At 34.2% G+C, this 14,325-nt stretch overlaps 1 pseudogene; it reads right to left on the bottom strand.

Annotated features, from left to right (window-relative positions):
• Nucleotides 1–14,325, bottom strand: part of LOC139854767 (uncharacterized) — a 158,268-nt pseudogene that overhangs the window by 126,543 nt on the left and 17,400 nt on the right.

Raw genomic sequence — 14,325 nt, 5'->3', positions numbered from 1 at the left:
GTTAAGTAAATGACAGATTAGGTCATTTATAGGTTGGATATTATGAAATGGTATGCATGCCTGTCAACTTTCGATGTAAATGAAAGTTTGTTTTAAAAAAAAAACGAATGCAATGTTTGTAAAATGTATCATATAGAGATCAAATACCTCACAATGTATCCATATGTTAATGTATTCGTCCTTATAGATTAGGATGGGTCGCTTCAGTTATCTCAAAGGCACCATTCACTATGGTTTATTTCTCAAACGAGGACAATCTACATGTCACACTGTGTTTAGTGACTCGGATTGGGGTGGCACTACAGAAAATGGTTGATCTACCTCGGGTTATATCATTTATCTTGGTGGTAACATTGTATCGTGGAAATCAAGTCGACAAAAATCCGTTTCGCGCTCCTCTACTGAGGCGGAATACAAGGCAGTAGCAAATGCGACATCCGATCTAATTTGGATACGAAATCTACTGTCCGAGCTTGGCATTACTCCACCACTTCTTTATTGTGACAATGTTGGTGCCACTTACCTTTGTGCAAACCCCGTTTTTCACAGCAAAATGAAGCATATCGCGCTTGACTACCATTTTGTCCGAGAGAAAATTCAAGATGGCACACTCAAAGTTCAACATATTAACTCAACTGATCAACTGGCAGATACTCTGACTAAACCGTTGTCCCGGATACCGTATCTTCGTTTTCGGTCCAAGATTGGAGTCACCAACGGTTCCTCCGTCTTGCGGGGGCATAATAGTCCAGATACATTGAATGGATAATATGATCACGTAACAACCTCACATGCCGATTATCATCTCAACTACCCTTCCTATACTTTAGCTATTGATTGTTGCATCTTATCACTTAACTTGTATATGTATACATGTACGTTCGTGAATGAAATTAATTAACTTCTTCATCAATATCAAATATCTTATAGATATCACCATTAAAAAAAATAGTAATGCATAATTTCAAAAAATGTGAATGTACGGGAAATAAGATGCGGATAATTCCACATGTAGAAAAAATCACCACTCGTTCTATGCGAGGGCAAAGAAACTCCATACAGAAGGATCTCTGGCTCGTGCAAAAACAATACAATTTAATACAATACGTACAATTATTGATAGAAAAAAACAGCACAAATAGTGAACGCAATTTTTTTAGGGTTACGCTTAGAACATTGATATTGGAAATGTGGAGGAGTAAAGGACATTAGCTTCCGGGTTTCTTAATTTCTTTTAAAAACAAATTAGAGTGTTAATCTAGGAAATAAAAAGAAAAAAAAAACTAAGTATTAAGTAATGTACAACACAAATTGGTAATGGTATTTCGTTTTGTTCACTTTTTGAAAAGCAGATGTGGCAAGCAATCGAATTGATTACGGGTTATTTGATATGGAAAAACAGTAATGTTAACACCTTCACCAAATCAAAAGCAACTTGTGGCCTTGTTTTCAAAGAAATCCAATTGAAGACTTTTGAATGGATATCTAATAGAAGCAAAAAGGCACAACTGGAATGTGATCATTGGATTCGTAACCCACGCATCTTTGAGTTGGACGCCTTTAGCCGTTCGGGAATTGGTTGATTTTATTTTGAACTTGCAGCCCAAACTGTTTTGCCTCATTTGGTTATAGATGTCCGCACGTATAGTGCAAAATGTACTCTGTCGCTGTTTTTTGACAGTACTGTAGCATCTCCTTCGCCCTGCTTGATTTTTTCAAGTCTGTCATATACGTGGGTACTCTATGGTCATTCCTGAACAGTTTTTGGGTGGTCATCTTTAGTCTCGCTTTGTTATGTTATTTCGTGTTTCTTAGTTTATCTTTCCGTTTTTATCTCGTGTAACTAGAGCTCCCTCTACTATATATATATATATATTTTCTTATTAATAAAAGTTTTTGTTTCTGCCGTTAAAAAAAAAAGTAATGTACAACACAAGTCAAAACACTATTAAAATGTGAGGAAACATTGTTCAATACTTCAATAGCGTTCTGAAGTCAAAATTTTGTTGAGAGCAACACCAATCCGTATACTCTATTAATTATTTAATTACTCACATAATTAATAATCGTCCTTTGTCGGTTCAAAGTCAAGATCGTTAGTACATTCAATAACTTTCTCAATGCATGAACATTTGGGGCAACTTTTGAAGGAAATGATCAGCTCTTGTTGCTAAAACATAAATGTACGTCTAGAAAATATGAAAACGTCAATTCTTAATTACTAAGATTTGTTTATTAATACTTAAAAATAAATAAGTATATATTTGCTCTAATAACATTTAAACAGACGAATACTGATCGGTGTCGAAAGGCCGGTCAAAAATAGCCTAATTACTCTACTTTAGATAGGGTAAGCAGGATTCGTTCCACGGGAAGCTATGGTTAACTAACAAGCAATTTCAGGATTTGTTTGTTTGTGATTAACTAAAATTAACTAAAGTAAAGACTAGATTAACAATTACTAAGCAAGTGTAAACTTTGAGTATTTAAGAGCATAAACAATGAGCTAATTAAAAAGGTTGTAGTCAATTGGATGGAAGTCTTTATCCCTTCACAATCTCAATCTAACATGCATTCATTCAAACAAGTATTATGTTTTCAAGTATTGATCAAATCTCATAGACAAGATTTCTTAGGCTTATCAATTCTAACTATCTTGGGATTGAATCATGCAACCTAGACACTATGTCTTTATCCTTAATCTAATTAACACTAAGTTGGATCAAGAACACAATGTTAAATCACTATAATTCAACTTGCAATAATCACAATCAATAATACTTGCATTGATCAATAAACAATTGGTTTATAATACCACAATTCAAAAGACATAAGTTTCATAACATTACAAATCACATAAACTTGAATGAAAAGAATACATGTATCAATTGTTCATGGAAGAAATAAAGTGAAAGAAACTAGCCAAGCATGTTGGTGATGATGATCATGGTTGCTTCTTGAAGTTGCATGAAGAACACTCCTTGAAACCTAGTTTGAATCTTGATTTGATGATGATTAATGGTGTTTTGTGTGTTTGATGCTCTAAAAACTGATGGAAGATGATATAAATTCGTATCCTAGGGTTTTTATTATATAGGGGTGAAGTAGGGTAACCCCCAAGCATTAAATCCCTCAAATTCGGCCTTAAATTTTATCCAAAAATAGTTCCAGCCGCAAATTACTCTCACCGGGCGCCTACATGCGCCCAGCCGCAAAAACCAGCCGCCTCCTTTTGTCAGCTTTCCACCTGAAGATGTTTTGGCACCCATCAGGCGCCTCCTTGCACCCCCCAGCCGCCTCCTTGCGGCTGGGCTTCAGTTTTTTCATTTTTCTTGTTTTTAACCCCCGTTTTCGCGTTCTCGTCCCAAATCGTTACTCGTTATAAAAACCTCATGAAATAACTTTCTAAACCTCAAATATACACGTAATATCCACCTCTTAACATCGATAATGATTGGCGTTTAAGACCCGATCAACTCCCCCACACTTATCATTGTTTGTCCTCAAACAATCTCAAAAAAAATCTTCGACTCGAACCTTTAATTAAGCTTTTTAACAACTGATAAATCTTCAAAGGATTGTATAAAACCGCAACATCTTGAACTCAATGTGGAACATAAATTCTTCCGACATGGCTCTCACTTAATGAACTTTAACTTCTCGATCATGTGAACATCTCGTCTCGAGCAAATACTTCAAAAATGTAACAAAACTTCAAACTTGGTGATCTTCAAATAAAACATAAGTCAAGTGAGAGCCATCCGCCATATGAACTAGATAAAAGAACCATATACCGTCAATTCCATATTTTGTTTTAAAGGTTGGTGTGCCAGAGTGTCCGAAGACACCCTTTTTGGTTCTTCCAGTGTTTTAGGATCACGGCACTCATCTCATGCCCCAACAACTCCTCCGGTTACTCTCGGAGCAGGGTGGACAATCGACGAAGTGGAATTTAAGTCCCACGTGACTTATAATGAGAAATAGTTTTTGTGGATTTAGCCCCATATAGCTCTATTTTTAGCGGTATTATACGCCCCAACCAGGCTCTCGTGTAGGAATATTTATCCAGCCCCTATACTGGCTGTTTTATGGATTTGGCTCCATCGAGCTCTCGTTTTGTGGTTTTAGCCCCAAGCATGGCTCTCGTGTAGGAATATTTATCCAGCCCCTATACTGGCAGTTTTGCAGCGAACTGCGGGTATGGCTAGTGTCATCCACAGCTAATCCTAGTTTTGGATAGCGACACAGAACAAGTCGTTTCCGGTATCGAAACAAGATGTGAATGAACAGGAAATGACATTTTGTACCTTTCAATTTCGTCAATTCATGGGTAAAAAGCTACACTAAAAGCGCTTTTAAAACATAAATCGGAAGACTTTACTTCCTTTTTGAAAACACCTTGATAACTCAACTAAGAAGACTTTACTTCTTAACTTGACCACTTTGAAACTTTTTGTTTAATTTAGATGTTTACAACCAACTTTTTCTTAATACCCATTAATACCATGCCACTTCATTTATTCTTTCAACTCCTTTTCACAAAAATCACACTTGGTTTGTTATAAAATTATGATAAAAATTTTGTTCAACTTTAATAACCATAATGTTTTACTCACTTTAAGCTTCAAACCAAGTAATGTATCCCAAAAAATTTAAAAATTTCCCCTTCTCCCCCACACTTGAAGCATGCTACGCCCTCGTACGCATGTTTAGAATATTACAATACTTATGTGAAAAGAAAAAGGGGGAAATTTAATGCATTACCGAGATACTCGCAAGTTCACCATTCAATAGTAACCATCGCACATCATTTTGATTCATCATCACGCATTCCATTCGATTACATTTATCCTTCCATTACAACTTAAAAAAGAAAAACAAAAGAAAAAGTGTAAAATCTAACTAGCCCACTTTCGGAGGGATCCGCTTTAAACCACCTGATTCCCTCGGGTGGACGAGTTTTGTCTCGTGAGGGCTTGCAGTGAACATACCCACAAAGTTCATTTACCTACTAAATAAGAAAAATAAATAAAAGAAAATAAAAGAAAAGAAAAGAAAATTGTACATACAGATTTTATTACACACGGAGCACCGGACCTGAATTGAATCAGTGAGGCTCATCCTGTCCTATGATCGGGACCAAATACACTTTCGAAGATGCTCTTGGACAATGCCGACATGTCAAACACACTCTTCCTTCCTTCCTCTCTAGCACGCTCCATATGGTCGGGAAGTGATTCCGGTTGTTGGAAAAACAATCGTGGGTCGATACATGGTGCGGGTGGTTCAACATACTCCGCTTCTTCAGGAAGAGATGAAGCATAGTTAATATAATCAACCGGCTCATAATAAGGAGTAACCATACGGTCATTCATCACATCGTCATATTGGCATCTACGATTATCCCGAACATAATCCCGTTGCCTATAATACTCGGTCAAATAAAGTTGAGCCCGGGCGGTCTCAAGAACTCTAGCACTATTCTCTTCCATCTGAATCAACCTTTCTTCCTCAATCATAATATACCGGTTTCTCCTTCCGCTAGTACCTTCCTCATTTGGGTCGTAATCCTCGTCACCTACGTCATCCGCTCTTGCTACACCTTCCCTAATACACTCCCCCGTACTCATTGAATGTGCTTCCTCATTATCCGATCCTAACACATAGTCATTTGCTTGCCCATGAATGTGAATCTCCTCATTATCCCGATCCTCAATTCTATACACATTCCCTTGGTGGTTAAAAGTCAACCCAACAACATTATCCCTCATATATTGTATTTTTGCTACGAAGGGTATTGTACTTGCTGGAACTCCTTGGTTTTTAAGCAAGAAAAACGACAAAAATCGGGCATATGGAATAATAGCCCTTGACTTCACCAAATCTCGACACTCCGAAATCCAGTACATCATCAATAACCTCAAGGATGGTGAAATGCCCCGTCCTAATCCATCTGGACGAAGTCTTCAACAGTTGGTCCCATTGCGAGGTTCTGACCTCTATATGCCATGAACGACTCCATGTAATATGAGCAAATGCACAGCGGAAGATTTCTTTCATACCTGAGAATAAACATGCTTTAAAGTGTCAACCAAAAGGTTGGTGAGTTCAAAAGTTTATCATAAAACAATAAAATTCATCATTTTGATAGACCACAAGATTTAAATCCTGCATGGTACAAATGGGCCCGAATCCTATACCCACCTGTAATGTACATGCGATATCTTTTAAATACAGTACACCTTTTTCGTGTACAAAATCATCTTTCATAAATCTTAGTAATCGTACACATATCTCGTGCACAAAAATAACATACACATAACCTGTGTATAAAATCATTCTCTCGATACATAACATTCACTTTTCATTGCTTTCATAGCTTGGCTTGGTAACCGACCTTAACATATAATGCGCATAAATAATATCCCCAAAACAGAACATCTCGTCTGTATAATAATCATATAAACTTTGAAGTACTAAACACCATGCCCACTAGCTCTTTCGTCTAGTGAACATTCTGGGTGGGGGTGTTAAACCCGGTAGCTACCTTTAGGATTCGCGTGAATTAGGGCCATACCCGATTCTAATTCTTAGGTTACCAAGCAATAATAATCAGGGAAAAATATATTCATCAATTGGTGGCAATTATCATGTCCACATAATTCAATAATAATCCACAGAACTTCCGTTTGCATAATAATTCATTCGAGGAATGTTTTACTTGTGTCTATCTCGTCAAACATTTATAAAAGCATTTCATGTATTCGCAGTTCAAAATATATTTCAAAAGCATTTAATAAAGCAGTTGTAAAAACAGCGCATGTATTCTCAGTCCCAAAAATGTAAAGAGTAAAAGGGAATCAAATGAACTCACATATTGTATTTTGTAGTAAAAATACATATGACTGTATTGATCAATGCAGGGTTGGCCTTGGATTCACGAACCTATATCAATACTATATATATTAACACATATAATCGTAATCGAACAAGTTTATATATTTATAACTTTATTAGTTATATCAATTATATTGATAAGCTATATGTTTCCTTAATAACCTAATTTGCTATATTTACTTTATATATTTTAAATAAATGCTTAATATTTATTAAAAAAATATCAATACAATTACGTTATATGTAAACATATATATCTATATAAATATCATTTGTTTGATAAAATAATAATTTCAATGATACTAAAATAGTGGCAATAATATAATATTAGAAATGATAAAATTTGTAATAATACTGATAAAAATATTAAAAATGATAATTTTTAATAAAAATGATAATTCTAATACTAATATTGAAGTTAATAATAATAATAATAATAATAATAATAATAATAATAATAATAATAATAATAATAATAATAATAATAATAATAATAATAATAATAATAATAATAAGAATAATACTTTTACTAATAATAATACTAATAATACTAATAATTATAAATTACTACCTTAAGGGTATAAGCTCCAAAAATAAAACTGTCCTTGCCAAGACTCGAACCCGTGACCTCTCGTTCACACAACCCTCACCCAAACCACTACTCTGTTCGTTGATATTTGAATTAATCGCCACCTAAATCTATATAACCCATAATTTCCTGTTTTCCCTTATTCTTCTCTTTTTTTTTCTAAAAAAAATGCCACAATCAAGGCTTGAACCTGCGACCTTCCGTATAACGCAAACAACCCTTAACCATTAATCCATTTATGTTTATCTGAAATATTATCTCCCTAAAATATATATATATATATATATATATATATATATATATATATATATATATATATATATATATATATATATAACTCGAATTAAATAGCTTCTTCTTCTTCCACAACTAGACCCATTTAATTTTTCATCATCGTCATCTTCATTAATTATTATTAACTTTAATCAGTAAAAGGCGTAGGAACATAAATAACACGCGTAAGTATGTGTTGAAACCGAAACAGGATTAAGAAACAACACATCTTCGTTGTTTTACTTCATCATCATAAAAAAAAATTAACTACTCGTCAACTTGGGTGTCCCATAATGGTCGGCCAAGAACTCCATCCATGTCCCACGTATTTGAAAAAAAAGTTGAAGCATGAATATATTTAATTACCCAAGTTGACAAACTATATGTTGTGGACACCTTCTCTATTATTTAGCGACCACCCTTATTGCCACAGTAACCGAAAAAAATAATCATTCAAGTGTAGTTGTAGCGGGTTAATGATGTTAGAAGGTGACGGGTTGAATATGAAGAAAGGTATAGCAGTTATTATCGACAAACGGTTTCCCATGGTGAAGGTTAAGTGACAGAAAGAAAGAAGAAAGAAAAAAAAATTATAGGTGAGGGTTTGAAGTGAGTGTCGATGGATGGTGTGCCGGCTGTGGTGATGTAGAAGATGACCGGTGGAAAGTTGTTTGGGTCATTCACGTTAGAAACCACAAATAATAAAACCGAAAGTGGTATTGTGGTGATGTTCCAGTGGTTATAAGGTAGTGATCGTGAAGGTGTAAGGTGGTGGAGGATGGTGTTGCAAGGAGGTTGAAGATGGTGGTTAGTGGTGGTGGAGATTGACGGCGGCTCACTATGGTTATAGTGATGAGAGTTTGGCGTTTGGTGATGATGGTTTTCTATCCATCTGTTTATGTATATGTAACATATATTTATATATAATTAGATTAGATATAATACAATATTAAATTAAATATAATAATAATTATTTATTACATAAAAAAAACGTGTTTTCATAATTGCAAAGAAAATATGTGTTTGAAGAAGGTGTTAGTTTAGTGCATGACATAATACCCATATGAGTAAACACAATGATCAAATAACACAGCTACTAGTTTGTTTTTCTCAATTATGCATAAGGAGCAAGTGGAAGAAAAAGAAAAAGAAGACAAATAATCTACAGTTAATTACTAATTATAATATTAAATTGAAAATTTTAAACGTGCTAAGGCAATCATTCAATTCATAAATCTTTGCCGATAGTTTATAAGGATAATATATCGTATCCATTGCTAAACAGTTAAAGTATAAAAGTGCTTCTAAAAATCCCAAATTTTTAGATTAAATATATTTAATTATTTCACTCATTAACTGTTTGAAACCTGATCAAAAAGATTAGATAATTATTTATTTTTAGTTCCAATTTATCTATACGGAGTACTAATATTTAAACTTAAAAATGTAAAAATATTTTTAACAAATCTAAAATTTTCGTAATCAATTTACAGTCAAACTTTTATCTTAATCATTCATGAACATGTATTACATCTATATTAAAACTAACAAAACGTCCACCGAGTGTCACTGACGTTTACTAATTAGGCTCGAAATCAGTTATTTTTAATGTATTCTCATTCTATATGCAAACAGTTTTAAATAGCAAGTTTTAACTACTAAAATAAATATATTATATATTTTTAATATAATTATATATATTTACAAGAAATATTTACATACATATATATATATTTAAATATACATGTATCTATTTACAATTAGTTGTTCGTGAATCGTCGAGAACAGTCGAAGGTCAATTGAACATATGAAACAGTTCAAACTTTTTGAGACTCAACCTAACAGACTTTTCTTATTGTGTCAAAAATATTAAATCGTATCGAGAGTTTGGTTCAAAATTAGTCGGAATTTTCCGGGTCGTGACAGTACCTACCCGTTAAAGAAATTTCGTCCCGAAATTTGAGTGAGGTAATCATGGCTAACAATAAAAATGTTTTCATGACGAATACGAGTTGACAAAATAGGGTTTTATCAATATTGAGTAATATTGATAAAGCAATTGAGTTATTCGAAGCGTATGAGTGAAGTTATCACAGAAGAGTGAAATAAAGTAAATAGAGGTTCGTTTTAACTTTTGACGTAGTCTCTGTTGAATTTCGGAATTCAAGGGATTTAAAAGAAAATCTTGGAAATCTATAGGATTTGATTCTTCGGGATTTATGAAAAATTAGGATCCTCTTTAATTTAATGCGATTATCTGTCTAGATTGCTTTGTCTGGTATCTTCTCTATAAATGAACTTCTTTCGTTACATTATTTTCACCACTCCAATTCTTTCTTTCTCGATCCATACTTTCAAACGATTGTGAAAATGCTTAATCCAGTTCTGATCCTTGTCCTCATCCTTACTATCGCAACATTCATTCTCCTTTTCCAACTTCCACCAGAGGAATCTACTTTCTTCTACTTCGCCCTTGGGGTTATAGTGTTTTTAATTCTCCCGTGTCTTTATGTTGTGATAAACATTGACATACACGGTTTGTAATTTATGTGTTGTTATCGGGCTTTATATTCTCCCTTATATCTCGAAGCTCTATGCTTTTGTTTTCTCTTCCCGACTTCAAGTCAAGCGAATAATGGTCCAGAATTCGTAAATATAGAATTTCGAATGATTATAATGTCCTGAGCAGGAAGGAACGTGATAGCACGATTTGATTTTTCAAATTTATCAAAGTTACTGAAGATAGAACTATCAAGAATATAATCTCTTGATATGTTTAGAGGTTAAGTAGAATGAAAGAGTTATGTAACATGGCACATGATGACGTTATATTCTGTGAATCATCACTTTCCATTAAAAACTTAGCATGACTTACTGTAATATAATCACTTTGGCCAAGCGCCATTATATTATACTAACTCATGCTTCAATTCCCTACACTTCTCCAGAATTCATTCATGATTTATACTTAGATTTTACAGAAGTTTTCAATATAATGGAATACAGAAAACACGAAGAGGTTGATAATTTCGGGCAAGAATATTTATGAAAATATCCTCAGAAATATCGAAGATATTTATGATGATATTTTGGAATTTCTAAGTTCGAAGGTTGATGAAGAAAATTTTTTTTTTTTCCGCAAGATTTTAACATGACTTCGGAGCAAGATATTCTCTAAAGTTTTCATCAAATCCAGAATTATCTGGATTCTTTGAATATAGGGTTTGGTCCTTGTATTTGTTCTTTGTTTCCTTCACGGTTAGCTCAATCCGATTTTCAGTACCAAATTTTCTATCGAGCGTTCCTAACACTTCCTTCTTTATCATCAACTTTTGGCCATTAAGACCATCTACAACATGCTGCTTCATTAGCATTTTCAAAGTTAACGGACCTGGGTCATCAGTTATCAAACCGAGGTGATTTCAGGATAATTGTGTTTTTAGATGATTAAACGCTTATGGTAATATGGTAGAATATAAAAGGTTCCCCAGTAACAATAAAGAGTACGCATATATATCAAGGTTATAATAAGGTTGTTTCGGATGAAAAGTCGGAGTTGAATTGCTGGAGCTGTGACAAAATTTGCTACTTTGAAAGGGATTACCAAATTATTTTGGGTAATAATAACACGAAAGGAATTAGCACAGCTACGTGTTAAACATTTACCCAGTTTCCGAGGGTTTTTCAGGTACATAACTATATGCATCAATCTTTTCTTCCGTAGATGAAGTGCGGCTGGTTTATCCTCTCGATCGAGGTGTTTTCAAGAATCATGAAAGATTTGAACATGGATTGGAATCGTCAAGATTCAAATGAGGTTTAAGATGAAATCAAGTGGCAAACTTGAAGAATTATTTAGTTTCATATGTTATAATCAGTATTTTAATCATTTTAATCGTCCAATATTATTCGTCCACAGTCGATAGTTCGCAGTTAACAGTCCAATCATTCATATATAGTTTAATATATAATATTCGAATTAATTAATACTTATCGTGACCCGTGTACATGTCTCGGGCTCGATCACAACTCAAACTATATATATTATTGTAGAATTAACCTCAACCCTGTATAGAGAACTCGATCATTACTGCATATAGAGTGTCTATGGTGATTCCAAATAATATATATAGATGCGTCGATATGATATGTCAAAACCTTGTATACGTGTCCCGATATTTAAAGTGCGTAAAATAAATAACAGAAAATAAATGACGATAAATAAAATTGCGAGAATATAAATTGCGATAATTAAATTGCGATAAACAAACTGCGATAAATAAAATGTAATCAGTTAGCTAGGAACAGTTAGCTGGAACAGTTAGCGTGGATTCCTAACAAATTTTTTTCGTAGTTAATTTGTTTGTTTCTATCAAATTTTTATTTTGTCAAACGTTTTCTTCATTATGCCACTTGTTGAATTCTGAGATGTCAAAATCCAGATATAAAATTGAATAAAAATGGTTATTCTGTGGTGAACGGATTCGTATATCTGTGGATGTAAACAGGATAGTAAATGATCGTTGAATCAGATTTGAAGAATGTACAGTGTAACTTTTTAATGTGAAATCTAAATATTCCTAGGGTATTACCTACCCGTTAAAATATTTTCACCATTAACAGTTTGTACAAAAGAATTTTTAATTACAATCTTTATGAAAATATATCTGCATATATATTTCCTTCAGATGTAATCATGGATTTAATGAGTCAATAAGATATTAAACTCATTTGATTTACCGTTAGTACTAGATTACATAATCTCTAAAACTTTAGAAATTACATAATCGCCATGTCGAACGAAGATAATCGATGAAGATAAAGTAGATAGAACGATATGTAGAATGACGATTATTCTCGAGGTACAGAATGAGATGTTGAGATGTTTGGTGTTGAGGCTTGCGTTGTTGGTGGTATTGGTGCTGATGCTAGTGGTACTGTTGGTGCCGGTGATGCTGCTGAAGCTGGTAAGTTTTGCATCATATTCTCCAAAGCTACTACTCGGGCACGAAGTTCGTTGACTTCTTCTACTAACCCTGGCTGGTTATTAGTGTGAGGTGGAGGTTGGATATCTCCTCTAGTTCCATTAATGGTAGTCTCAAGACGAAAAATTCTCGCAAAGAGGGTATAAACAGTGTTGCGAACAGGTTCACCGGTGAGCGGGTCGAGTACTCCAAGGTTAGGTGGTAGATTCGGTTCATGATATGGAGTACCTTCTTCCCTTTTCCATAGGGTGAGTATGTCGCGAACCCACCCCCATTTTCTCCAGTAATCACGGTAGTTGATTGGTTGTTGCGTCCCCGTCACGCTGTCTTCAGAGTCAGAGGAACTTGGTCGATTTGTAGAGGCCATCTTACGCGGTCACAGAAAAGATTTTTGATATGAAGAGTTAGTGACAGCAATTGATAGTTGGATGTATTCTCAACGCATAACATGCATAGATATATATAGTACCAGGATCCCTTGAATTACGGAGAAATTTACGAGAGATATCAGGCAAGGTCTACAGTAACAGATACGCTAAGATATGAATTGTCAGATACGTTAAGATATAAATTTTGTCTATACACTATTTATGCAGTCAATGCAGTAAAACGTGTCTAGACTAAGAATAATGAGCAGGTAATTTCCTAAGGATGATAAGCAGATGATTTCCGACAAAAATGATAAGCAAAACTTTTGACATGCAGACACGGTCGAAGTCCAGACTCGCTAATGCATCCTAACAACTATCAGTTAGACACACTAATGCAAGACCTGGTTCGCTAAGACCACCGCTCTGATACCAACTGAAATGCCCCGTCCTAATCCATCTAGATGAAGTCTTCAACAGTTGGTCCCATTGCGAGGTTCTGACCTCTATATGCCATGAACGATTCCATGTAATATGAGCAAATGCACAGCGGAAGATTTCTTTCATACCTGAGAATAAACATGCTTTAAAGTGTCAACTAAAAGGTTGGTGAGTTCAAAAGTTTATCATAAAACAATAAAATTCATCATTTTGATAGACCACAAGATTTAAATCCTGCATGGTACAAATGGGCCCGAATCCTATACCCACCTGTAATGTACATGCGATATCTTTTAAATACAGTACACCTTTTTCGTGTACAAAATCATCTTTCATAAATCTTAGTAATCGTACACATATCTCGTGCACAAAAATAACATACACATAACCTGTGTATAAAATCATTCTCTCGATACATAACATTCACTTTTCATTGCTTTCATAGCTTGGCTTGGTAACCGACCTTAACATATAATGCGCATAAATAATATCCCCAAAACAGAACATCTCGTCTGTATAATAATCATATAAACTTCGAAGTACTAAACACCACGCCCACTAGCTCTTCCGTCTAGTGAACATTCTAGGTGGGGGTGTTAAACCCGGTAGCTACCTTTAGGATTCGCGTGAATTAGGGCCATACCCGATTCTAATTCTTAGGTTACCAAGCAATAATAATCAGGGAAAAATATATTCATCAATTGGTGGCAATTATCATGTCCACATAATTCAATAATAATCCACAGAACTTCCGTTTGCATAATAATTCATT

This window comes from Rutidosis leptorrhynchoides, chromosome 6 (assembly GCF_046630445.1).
Source record: "Rutidosis leptorrhynchoides isolate AG116_Rl617_1_P2 chromosome 6, CSIRO_AGI_Rlap_v1, whole genome shotgun sequence".
Lineage (NCBI taxonomy): Eukaryota > Viridiplantae > Streptophyta > Magnoliopsida > Asterales > Asteraceae > Rutidosis > Rutidosis leptorrhynchoides.
The sequence above is the reverse complement of the archived record's forward strand: the minus strand, read 5'-3'. Positions and strand labels throughout refer to the sequence as shown.